General features: G+C 36.9%; 1 protein-coding gene across 9 annotated transcripts in view; it reads left to right on the top strand.

The window, feature by feature from the left end:
- The window catches only part of TBC1D5 (TBC1 domain family member 5), a 602,613-nt gene that overhangs the window by 308,780 nt on the left and 281,729 nt on the right, over positions 1 to 12,104 (top strand). The gene's annotated exons all lie outside the window — the stretch shown is intronic.

The raw sequence follows: 12,104 nt of genomic DNA, 5'->3' as shown, positions 1-12,104 counted from the left end.
TAGTCACCATTCACTTCATAACTTGATTTTTTCTTTATTAAATGTTTATGAATTTTGGGCCTTTATAACAAGAAAACCCAGGAAAAGCAAAACATAAAGTATTTTCAGTATTATTTGAGAATTTACGTACTGAACCAAGTTGTATAAGATCTTGACTTTTTTTTTTAGGAAAAGAAAAGCACAGATTCAATATTAGTACATTTTAGCATTGTAGAGGACCATGTATATTTTTGAAGAAATACTTTGAGCTCATTGTCCTTAGGGTACATTAGTTCTGCTGCTTGTCTAACAGCTCTTATAAAATATGTGTGAGAATCATTGTGTACCTTGAAACTCATTTGAATATTAAACTGTATCTTCTTTTCTGTAGTAAATATGGAGAATCTGCACTTAGGTAGTTTGTATCCATATTCCATCTCCCTTCCTGGGGCTGTGTCATTTGTTTCCTCAGATCCCAGGCTTGGCTTTAATGTGTAGAATGGTGCCTTGTATGTAGGAAGCACTTCAGAATGTGGCAAATGAGAAAATTTTTACAATTTGTTTATGAATTCCAGAAATGAGATGATAATTGAAACACTTGACATCTTTATTTTATACCAGTTGGAATCAGTGTAAATATTCAGTCGTTCAAGTGTCACAGACACTACAAAAGGCTTATGTGCCTGTGCAATTCTGGAAGGGCAGCATCACAGCGGTGAAGCGCCTGTACTGTTGTGGTATTTTCTCTGTGCCCGTCCTACTTTATAAATGCTGTGGTTCTCCAAATCCTACTTTTAGTCCTAAAGGGTAATACAAAGCTTAGAATTTGACATGTTAAATAATAGATTCCCCTATCTGAACCTGTCACAGCCGATCACAACAAGCAAAAACATCAATGTGAAAGATAAATAAATATTCATGATTTAGCATGTAACTTAGGAATGTTAATATGATAACATATGTGAAATATATGATGGCAATACTATTAGTAAGGGTAAATATGATAAAAAAAATCACCAAGTCAAAATGGAGGGAGAGCATGAATTTCAGAGGCAGAAGAATGTCTTCATATGTGTATAAATTTTGCTGGTGAATTCTCTCTTACAGTTTCATTTTGAGTTTAATTATAAAAAATAATGACATAATATAAAAAGAAATGTTGTATGGTGATGATATAATGTTATCTTTTAGTTTATTTTGTCCTTGAATATTTGAAGATTAAAATATCTTAGTATTACTGTGTTAAGATTATGTTTTAAAAAATTCCTAAGGTCACTTTGCACAAAAATACTATTGTTGTTCACTAAATATTTTAATCAATGCTTGTCACTGTTGTAATGTTAGCATATTAATTTATTGTTATAATAAAAAGGCAAGATAAAAAGTTCAGGTAATACAGTATACTATGTAAAAGCAGGCTTTTAATAGTTGGCAGGCTAACACTGCTATTAAATAGTATTATAGTATTTAAGGTGTGAAATTAATATTTTTCTACCCAGTAGGCAGTAGCTCTTATAATATAATGAGCTTAATTGTGAATTTGACACTTGGGTTAAATGTAGAATTCATAGAAGCACAGTTCTGGTGTATATTTTCTTATAAACGTTAATAGACAAAACCTAGAAAAATGTAGCAAGATCATATTAAATAGCAAATAGCAACAGATTATTAGTAAAATTTGCTTTAGAAAATGAAAATTATTTTTCTGTTGCCATTATAGCTCTTTTAAACCAGCTAGTAACCAGTTATTAGAAAACACATAAATTTTCCCATGTTCGGAAGTCCTTTTGTGTAACAACTCTTCTTTATTAAAACTGCCTCAGAAATCCTAACTTTTCTTCATAATCCGACAGCTCAGGCCTAAGCCTACCACTGACACACTAGAGCTTATGTCCAGGGAAGATTTGCTTTAGTTTCTCATCTGTAAAAAGGGCGTTATATTGTCTGATTTGCTTCCTTCCCACAACTCTGTTAAGTACTGGGGTAAAATATGTAAAATAAAGCCTCTTGAAAATCTGCATGCGGAGCCATCAGATTATTTGTTTGTTTGCACTAACCCCCTGCAAGCAGAAAGCTTTATGCCTTGGTGTTCACCCTCTAACACAAGTACTTTTTTCAGCATATGTTGAAGTTTTACTGATTTTTGAATTCTGTCTTGTTTTGGTTATGGAAATCATTGTTTTTTTTTTCATTATTTTTATATTATAGTGTTAGATTGTTAGTTTTAAGGATGCGTAGTTTGTGATTGTTTTAAAATAATATCTAAACATAGTGTGTTGCTAAAAATACTTTGAAGACTTTGGACAGTCTTTGCCTCCATTTCCTCACTTTTGAAATGGGGATGATAAAATAGAGTTGCCATGAGGGGTTTTATGGGGTAATGTTCACTTGGTAAATGCTAAATAATGATTAATTGCTTTTATGTTACAGTTTGTTCTGTCACCATCATCGTTGTCATCATCATTAACAATTTGATATTGTGGGAAACTTTTATAGTGTACTAGGCTAGAGAAGCCAACAAGACAAGCAGTATGACTTACAGGGAAATAGCTTTATTATCCAAAAGGCAGCTAAGAATTAGCTTAACATGGGGTTTTTATTAAAACTCTAAATCTCTGATATATTATTTCAAGCTTTCTGTATACAGCAAATGTGTGTACTTGGTAAAAAGTAAGGGAACATATGATACTATTAGTGTAAGTTTAGAGGTGATACCTGGAACTATAACAAATAAATTATGAAATTTAAAATCCATGTACTCTAACTATAGCTTCATATGGCTAATGTTCACAGATTTATTTTTATGGCCTACGGGGTTTTACTATGATTTGTATTTCTTTGTGGTTTTTATTCATTGATTCAGATAGGTAGAGTATAACTGGGTTTAACTCCTAAGACATTTGTATGGGGTTATATAATGCCTGAATGGTATTAGGCCACATCTTGCTTTGGAAGTGTTGGTTAAAATTTAATTATTTGGCTTCCAACTAATTTGCAGTATTGTGTTAAAATGGTAAATTTCTAAGTATTAAGAATACATTATTAGTTTTATGAAATACATCCTAACAGGTTTTATAGACCAGTGTTACATGTTTTTTTGTCAAGTTAAATGTGAGAGAATACTGCCAAATATGAAGGAAAAGAGAGAGTTTCCTGTGTGTGCTGCAGTGGATGTTAACTTAGTGAATGGAGCCCACATGGCCACATGGTGGAGGGAATATTGTTTCTCCATCCTCCCCTCCTCTTCCCAAGGGCAACTGACCTTCTCCTCGCCAAAAGAGGCGAGCCCTTGCCAGCACATATGACTACAGACTATTACATTAATCTGTTTAGCTGTAGTACCAGCTGCTTGCATGTTTTTAATTATCTTATTAGATGGTATAACAGTGACCTATGAAATAAATTGAAGGTGAACATTTTTAAACTTTCCTTTTATTACTCTATGTTTCTAAACATCTTTTTGATTAGATCATAACTTTTTACAAAAGTTCCTAGGAAGTCTGTTTGGTTTTTGATTCATGTAATGCTTTTTCTTTAAGGTTTTTAAAAGGATAATGTCATATTTCCCAATATAGAAAATAACTTAATTTTTGTCTCATTTATTGATAGATTTTAGTTCTGTTTATATAGCCAAAAAGCCATAGTAAACTTGGCTTATTAGGCAATTTAGTTAGATTGAACTCAGACCACTTATTTGGCATTCTCTGGGAAACTCAAAATACTCCTTCATTTTCACACATCATCTTGGCATTGCATAAATGGCATAGGATAGAATACAAATTATTGTATCTTGCTTTAAAATAAATTTTAAATTATATTTAACTCTTTTCTAGGTTCTTATACATGGTAGTTGATCATCAAGTTTACTCTATTTTTTTTAAATTTAATTTCACTTGGCATCATTGATGAGTATATTTTCCCAAGCTGTGCTGTTAGGAAAAAATGTATTATCCTCTGGATTTTGACAATTGGATAATTTTGAAGTAATAATCTGTAAATGTGATGTTGACTTCAAGAGACACACAAAATAATAAAAACTAATGATGTTCAATTATAAGTCTTAGCCAGCGTTCTATTATAATAATTTAGCTGGGGACTCTAATGCTGAATTTAAAAAAATAAAAGTTCCTGAATGCAGGGAGATCATGAAATACTTCTCTGTGTCTTTAGTAAATAAGACTTGAACTGATACAGTAGGGTGACTGCAGACTTAATTCTTAAGACATATTTGTGAATCCTGTTTTTTTTTTTTTTTTTTTTTTAAGGAAAGTACTCATACTTTCTGACAGGTGTTTTACTCTGAAGAAATACTGTATCTCATATTTCAAAAAACTTTTATTGAAGAATAAAAGGGAATGTTTCCATATATATATATATTATTTTATCCCTTCTAAGGAAAGGTAGTAAAAGGCCCTTGGCTTCAAATAGTGGTGGTCTGATTTCTCATATTGAAGAGAGCTTCCAAAATCGCTTCCCTTTCTCAATATGTTATGTTCTCCATATCACTGAGTCAGAGAATACCTGGTCTATTATTATTCTATTAAAATATTTTTGATTAGCATGCAATACTTTTATGGTACAGTATTTCAGTACATATACAAAGCATACATCAATCAAACCAAGAAAATAGGCTTTCTGTTTCCTTAGCTTTGCTTTGTGCTGGTAGCTCCTAGTTCCTCTCCCAGTTATTGTGAGCAGTAGTGGGACAGGAGAACTGTGCTGTGAACACTGGAGCTCGTTCCTGCTGTCTGTTATCCAGTCTCCCTCCACACCCTTCCCAGCCTCACTGTGGTTTTGATTTACATGTCCCTGATGACTAGTGATACTGAACTATCTTCATGTTTTTGTTTTCTTTTTGTGTTTCTTCTCCTGAGAAATATCTATTCAGATTCTTACCTGTTTGTTAACTGGACTGTTTGGGTTTTCGTGGAGTTTGGGGGGTTCTGTGTATGTTCCGAGTCATGATCCCTTGTTAGATGCATAGCTTCTAACTGTGTTCTGTCAGCTGTGATTTGTTTTTTTGCTGTAGAGAAACTTCTTGGTTTGCGATGATCACATTTGTCTGTTTCTCCTTTCCTGTCTGTGCTCTTGGGGCTCTTATTCAAAAGAATTTTAACATTTGCTAGTGTTTCCCCTATGTTTTCCCCCAGTTGTTTCATAATGTCATTCTTATATTTCGATCTCTTGTCCATTGTGAGTTGTTTTTTTTTTTTTTAATTTTTTTTTAATTTTTTTTTTTTGACAGGCAGAGTGGACAGTGAGAGAGAGAGACAGAGAGAAAGGTCTTCCTTTGCCGTTGGTTCACCCTCCAATGGCCGCCGCAGCCGGCGCACCGCGCTGATCCGATGGCAGGAGCCAAGAGCCAGGTGCTTTTCCTGGTCTCCCCATGGGGTGCAGGGCCCAAGCACCTGGGCCATCCTCCACTGCACTCCCTGGCCACAGCAGAGAGCTGGCCTGGAAGAGGGGCAACCGGGACAGAATCCGGCGCCCCAACCGGGTTTTAGATTAGGGTGAGAGGCACGTTTGAAATTTTGGATTCTGGGTATGGATTTTTTTATTTTAAAGATTTATTTTCAGTTGAAATGCAAAGTTAGAGAGACAGAGGCAGAGAGAGACAGAGAGGTCTTCCATCTGCTGGTTCGCTCCCCAGATGGCCACAATGCCCAGAGCTGCACTGATCTGAAGCCAAGAGCTAGGAGCTTCTTCTGGGTCTCCCACACAGATGCAGCAGCCCAAGCACTTGGCCCTCTTCTACTGCTTTCCCAGGAAATAGCAGAGAGCTGGACCAGAAGTGCAGCAGCCAGGACTGGAACCAGCCCATATAGGATGCCAGTACTGCAGGTGGCGGCTTTACCTGCTATGCCACAGCACCAGCCCCATGGATATGGATATTTAGGTTTAGGTTTCCCAGCACCATTTATGGAAGAGACTGTCCTTTCTCTGGTATGTGTTTTTGGCACATTTGTCAAAGAGCAATTGGCTGTAGATATGTAGATTAATTTTTGAGGTCTCTGTTCTGTTCCAGTAGTCTGTATGTCTGTTTTTATGTTGATACCATACTATTTTGATTACGGTAACTCTATAGTATGTCTTGAAATCTGATGTTGTGATGCCTCCAACTTTTTTGTTCAAGATATCTTTATCTATTTGGGTTCTTTTAAAGTGTTTCTATATGAATTTTAGGGTTGGTTTTTCTAGTTCTGTGAAAAATGTCTTTGTTATTTTGGTGGTAAAATTACACTGAATCTGTGAATTGCTTCAGGTAACATGGACTTCTACTAGTATTAATTTTTCTAATTTGCAAGCAGAGCAGAACTTTGTATTTTCTTTTGACTTCTTCATATTATTTCATCAGTGCTTTGTAATTTTCACTGTAGATGTCCTTGGTTAAATTTATTCTGGGTGATGGGAGGGCGGAACTTGGCCTAACGGTTAAACTATAAAGACTCTCGTGTCCCATTTGGAGTGCCTGGGTTCAACACCTGATTTCACTATTGACTCCAGTTTCCTGCTAATCCAGACCTTCAGAGGGACTGGCAGTGACTCAAGTAATTTGCCTCCCATTTCTGGAACCTGGATTGAGTTTTTAGATTTTAGGCCTGAGCCAACCCTTTCTGTTGTAGGCATGTAGAGATTGAACCAGCAAATGGGAGCTGCCTGTCTCTGTCTGTGTGTGTGTCTCTCTCTCAAATAAATTTTTAAAAAATTGCTTATTTCAAGATATTTCATTCTTCTATAACTATTGTGATTAGGATTGCTCTTAATTTCTTTCTTAATGAGCTCATTGTTGGTGATAAAAATACTGCTGATTTTTAGGTCTCAATTTCGTTTCCTGCAGCTTTACTGAATTCATTTATCAGTTCCGATAGTCTCTTGGTGGAATCTACATTATTCTGTATAAAGAGTTATGTCATCTGCAAACAGGGATACTTGATTTCTTCCTTTCCTACTTACATGTCTTTTATTTTGTTCTGTGGGATAATGGCACTTGCTAAAACTTTTCATACTATATTGAATAAGAACAGTCAAGAATGGACATCCTTGTCTGATTCCAGATCTTAGAGGAAATACTGCTATTTCCCTATTCAGGTTGCTGTTGACTGTGGGTTTGTCATGTATAACTTTATTTTTTAAAAAACTTTTTTAAAAGATTTATTTATTTGAAAGAGTTGGGGGAGGGGGAGAGAGAGAGAGAGGTCTTCCCTCCATTGGTTCACTCCCTAGGTGGCCTAGGCCAGGCCAAAGCCAGGAGTTTCTTCCCAGTCTCCCACATGGAACTTGTCTTCAAAATCCAAGTTACATTTCATCAAATTTTATATATATATATATTTTTTTTAATTTCTTCTCATTTGTTTTGGCTCTGATTTTTTTTTTAAGATTGATTTGAGAGGCCAGTGTTGCGGCACAGCCAGTGAAACGGCTATCTGCAATGACAGCGTCCTGTATAGGCACCAGTTCAAGTCCTGGCTGCTCCACTTCCAATGCATCTCCCTGCTAATGCACCTGGGAGAGCAGTGGAAGAAGACCAAAGTGTTTGAACCCCAGAACCCACGTGGAAGACCCAGAAGAAGCTCCTGGCTCATGACTTTGGTCTGGCCCAGCCCTAGCCCTTTGTGGTCATTTCGGGAGTGAACCAGCGGATGTCTCTTCCTCCTCTCTGTATAATTCTGCTGTTCAAATAAATAAAATAAATTTTAAAAAATTAAAAGGTGATTGATTTATTTGAAAGCCAGAATGACAGAGAAGAAGGAAGGGGAGAGAGAGAGAGAGAGAGATCTTTCATCTACTGATTTACTCCACAAATGGCTACAACATCCAGGTCTGGGTCAGGCCAAAGCTAGGAGCCAAGAACTCCATCCTGGTTTTACACATGGGTGACAGTGGCTCAAGTGCTTGAGTCAGCATCTGCTGCTTCCAAGGTGCAGTAGTGTGGAGCTGGATTACAAGTGGAATAACTGGGGCTAGTGCTGTAGCATAGTAGGCTAAGCCTCTGCCTGTGGCACTGGCATCCCATATGGGTGCCAGTTTGTGTACCGGCTGCTCCTCTTCCAATCCAACTCTCTGATATGGCCTGAGAAAGCAGTGGAAGACTGCCTAAGTGCCTGGGCCCCTGCAGCCTCGTGGGAGACCCAGAAGAAACACCTGGCTCCTGCTTTCAGATCAGCCCAGCTGTGGCCATTGAGGCCATTGGGGGAGTGAACCAGCAGATGAAAGACCTTTCTCTCCATCTCTCCTTCTCTCTGTCTGTAACTCTACCTCTCAAATAAATAAAATGTTTTTTTTTTTTTTTTAAAGTGGAATAGCTGAGACTGGAACTTGCAGTCCAGTATGTGGCACAGGCTTCACAAGCTGTAGCTTTAGCCAACTTGATCACAATACCAACCCCTGATCTTTATCAATTCTTTCGTTGTACCAACATTTGGTTTGGTTTATTGTTTTTCTAGGTCCTTGAGATGCATTGTTAGGTTGTATATTTGATGACTTTTTTTTTATCTTGCTCTTCCTTTTTTTCTTTTCTTTTTTCTTTTTTGATTGAAAGGCAGAATGACAGAGAGAGAGGGAGACAGAAAAAGAGATGTTCCATCTGCTGATTCAGTCCCCAAATGAACACAACTGCCTGGGCTGGGCCAGGCTGAAGCCAGGAGCCTAGGACTCCGTGTGCGTCTCCCAGATGAGTTGCAGGGACCCAAATACTTGGACTGTCTTCTGCTGCTTTCATAGGCACATTAGCAGGGAGCTGGATCACAAGCTGTACAGCCAACTCCTTAGATGGCCTCTACAGCTAGGTCTGGGCCAGACCAAAGCCAGGAGCCAGGAACTTCCTCAGTATCCCACAGGGGTGTCAGGGGCCCAAGCATTTGGACCATCATCTGCTGCTGTTCCAGCTGCATTAGCAGGGATCTGGATTGGGAAGCAGAGTCACTTGAGACAGGAACCTAAGCTCCCAAATCAGCTGTGATTTAACTCACTGTGCCCCAGTGCCCCCGTGTTGCCTCCTTCGGTGCCTTATTAGAATACTAAAAGGAGGCTCTGTGGTCACCTTGCTTCCTTGGCTTTTGCGAAGGTGACTTAGTTTGTGAACAGCTATTCAAATTAATATCTGTGCTGGGAGATGTTCACTTGAATATCTTACTCACCAGCCATTTGGTTCTTTCCAGGGAGAAGTTTTCAAAGTACAGTTAGTTTAGCCTTTTGAATCTAGAAGTTAAATCATTTCTTAAACAAGAAGAAATATACATTAATTTATACTCTCTTGAACTGCTGAGTATATTTTTAAAATGATTTCAAGTCTTGATAGTAAAGATTATTACATATCTTTGTAATTATCAGTAACTTGAGAAGATGCAGGAAGTACCTTCCCATCATTTACATTTTTTTGGTTTAGTACCTCTTACATTCATATATAAGAGTGTCATACATCTCATTTAAATAATAAACAGTGGTTCAGAGTATTAGAGGAGAGAGTGATAGTGGGACACAAGCCTTCTTTGGGTTCTTTGGGCAACAAGATTTAAAATTCAGAAATTTAGGTTCTAGTCAGATTCATACAATAAAATTTTGTTTATTTTGTTGTGTTTAATAATATGAGCTGATTGGAATCAATTAATCTACTGGCAGTTCTACTACAGATAAGGGGGATCAACCTGAAACCTTCCCCCCTCCATGCCACCATCTTAGAGTCCCAAGGCCTAGGGATTTGAATTATTTTTCCAGTTTCACGCCTTAGTAGGTAGCAGAGGAGGAAGCAGGAACTAGACTTCAGCTTTTTTTCTGATAGCATTGCTTTCCTGACTTCATTTTGTCGCCTGTATTTTGTTGTGAATCTATAATTATGTTATACAAACTTTGTAAGTTCTTAAGAATAGCTACATGATTTAGGGAAGCAAAATGGAAAAAGCACAAGGAAGTGAGACAGAGTTGACATCTTAGCTCTGCCACTTACTAAACATATAACCCGAGGCAAGGCAGCTAACCTCTCTGATTGCTAATTACCTCATCTGTAAAATGAGATTTTTAATAGCACCTATGTCATACAGTGGTAGTCACCTATAAATTGTGTGGAACCCCTGGCCCCATTACATAACATATAGTTAGTAGGTAACAAGTTTTCTTTCTTCATATGTCCTTTCCCTCTCCTTTCTAAAGTTTCCTTTAACTTTCAATCAACTTTTTCACCTGATAAATTCGACCCTTATCTCAAAAAGTTTTTTTAAAAAAACATTATAGTTCTAAATTGGTAATAAATGAGTATTTTAAGAATCTGATTTATCTATAATTACCTGTAGCTTATAAAGAGTGGATTTTTATGTAACCTGTTCTTATATTGAGTCTAACAATCTCATTATCAGATGTTCTTATTTCTAGTTTCTGTAATTGCTCCAGAAGCACCACACCTTGATAGTTATGACTTCAGGAAGTACAATGTGTGTGACCTTGTAGTTTTCAGAAACCAAACACAAAATACTACCTTTTGTTGTAATCTCCACAGTGGAGACACTTTTGGGAGGAGAAAGAAGCATTTTTGAATGATGAACATGTCTTCTTAACAAATGATAGTAGAACTGGTCAGTATCTGATTTTCTATACTGTATGAGTATAATCTCTCTGAACTAATTGATTACTTAAGACTCTGAAATTATTACCTTCCATTTAAAAAATTCGCTGATTTTTGGATTTGTAGCCTTACATTAACTTATTTTTGTATTTATAGTCTTGAATTAACTAACCAAGCTGGTTTGACCCTGCTGTTACAGTGTGAGCTCCTTTCCTTCAGCAACCACTTCAAGCCGTTTTGATTATCTTCTGCTAGGCTGTAGGGGGAAGATTGTTCAAGCTTGTTACATAGTCAGCCATAAGCCCCATCATGCAAGGCGTGGCAGCGTTTATCTTTGAGTAGACAGGCATTCGTTTGAAACATAGGACAAGCTGCTCTGAATCAGTCCCTTCCCCTACACAGACGACTTTTTTTTTTTTTTTTTTTTTTTTTGCTGGTGCTGTATTCCAGGTGGAAATGCCTTCCTGTCAGTGCCATGGGTCACTGCTGGTAATATATATTAGTGTGTTGTGTGTTGTAGGTGTGGAGGTAAAAATACATAACATCACTTACATATTTGGTCAATACTACTGAAGTAATTTGCATACATGTTCAAAAGTGGAGAATTTTTTAAAAATTTATAAAAACTTCTGTATTTACTAGCCTGATTAGTAGTAATATATTGAATTCTATTTAATTTTCATTACCTGATATTTGACTTCACAGCAGGTTGTTATACTCAAAAATATGGTTTCAGGGAGAAATTTGCAAAGAAACTTTATTAGAAATTGAATTTTAATATTTGTCTATTCTGTATACCCATTGCCTTGCCTGTTGGGACACAGTGGCTGCAGTTAGTTTTCTTATTATTTTGAATCCAGGGCTTTCAAATACTTTTCAGAGCTCTGTCTGTCTCTCTCTCCCTACTCAAGAGAATCCATCTTCAGTCATCTGGCATATCTTTCTTGTACTTCCGTTGTAGACAAGCCCATGTGTTAAAACTAATAGACCCAAAGGGATGAAAACACAAACTCCTCCTACTGTACTGCTCCTGCTTTAGCAGGAGAGAAACGTGGAAATAACGAACGCAGCTGGTAACGGTGGTTACAGTGGAGGCTTTTATCAAAACTGGAAAAGACCAAGTGGGGGAATTGAAATTAAATGGTACTGGGGAGGAAGATCTGTTTGCTCAGCACTCTAGAGGGGCAGGAGTTTGCAGGGAGATGAGTGATAAGAACGCAGTCTTCATTTTCTGCTCTTTAGGAATGTATTCCTTTTGGTTTCTTCTGCAGAATTAGAATGGGCTGGATTTAGTTTTAGTTTGGTCAATGACAAAATTGTACCTTACTGATAAAGATAACTAATGTGACCCCACAATATGGATATTCACATAGCTGAGTATCTATTTCATGTAGTGACAGTGTTACTTTGGAGAAACTGCTATTTTGATAATATTGAAGTTTTAAATTAAGCTATATTCAAATCTTATCAAAATATTTAACTGAGAGTTGAAAATGAGATCACATACTATGTAAAATATTTGATAATGGGTATTCTATGTCTAGATATATAAGGAACATCAGTAATATAG

The sequence above is a fragment of the Oryctolagus cuniculus genome, chromosome 4, assembly GCF_964237555.1.
Source record: "Oryctolagus cuniculus chromosome 4, mOryCun1.1, whole genome shotgun sequence".
Taxonomy (NCBI): domain Eukaryota; kingdom Metazoa; phylum Chordata; class Mammalia; order Lagomorpha; family Leporidae; genus Oryctolagus; species Oryctolagus cuniculus.
The sequence above is the reverse complement of the archived record's forward strand: the minus strand, read 5'-3'. Positions and strand labels throughout refer to the sequence as shown.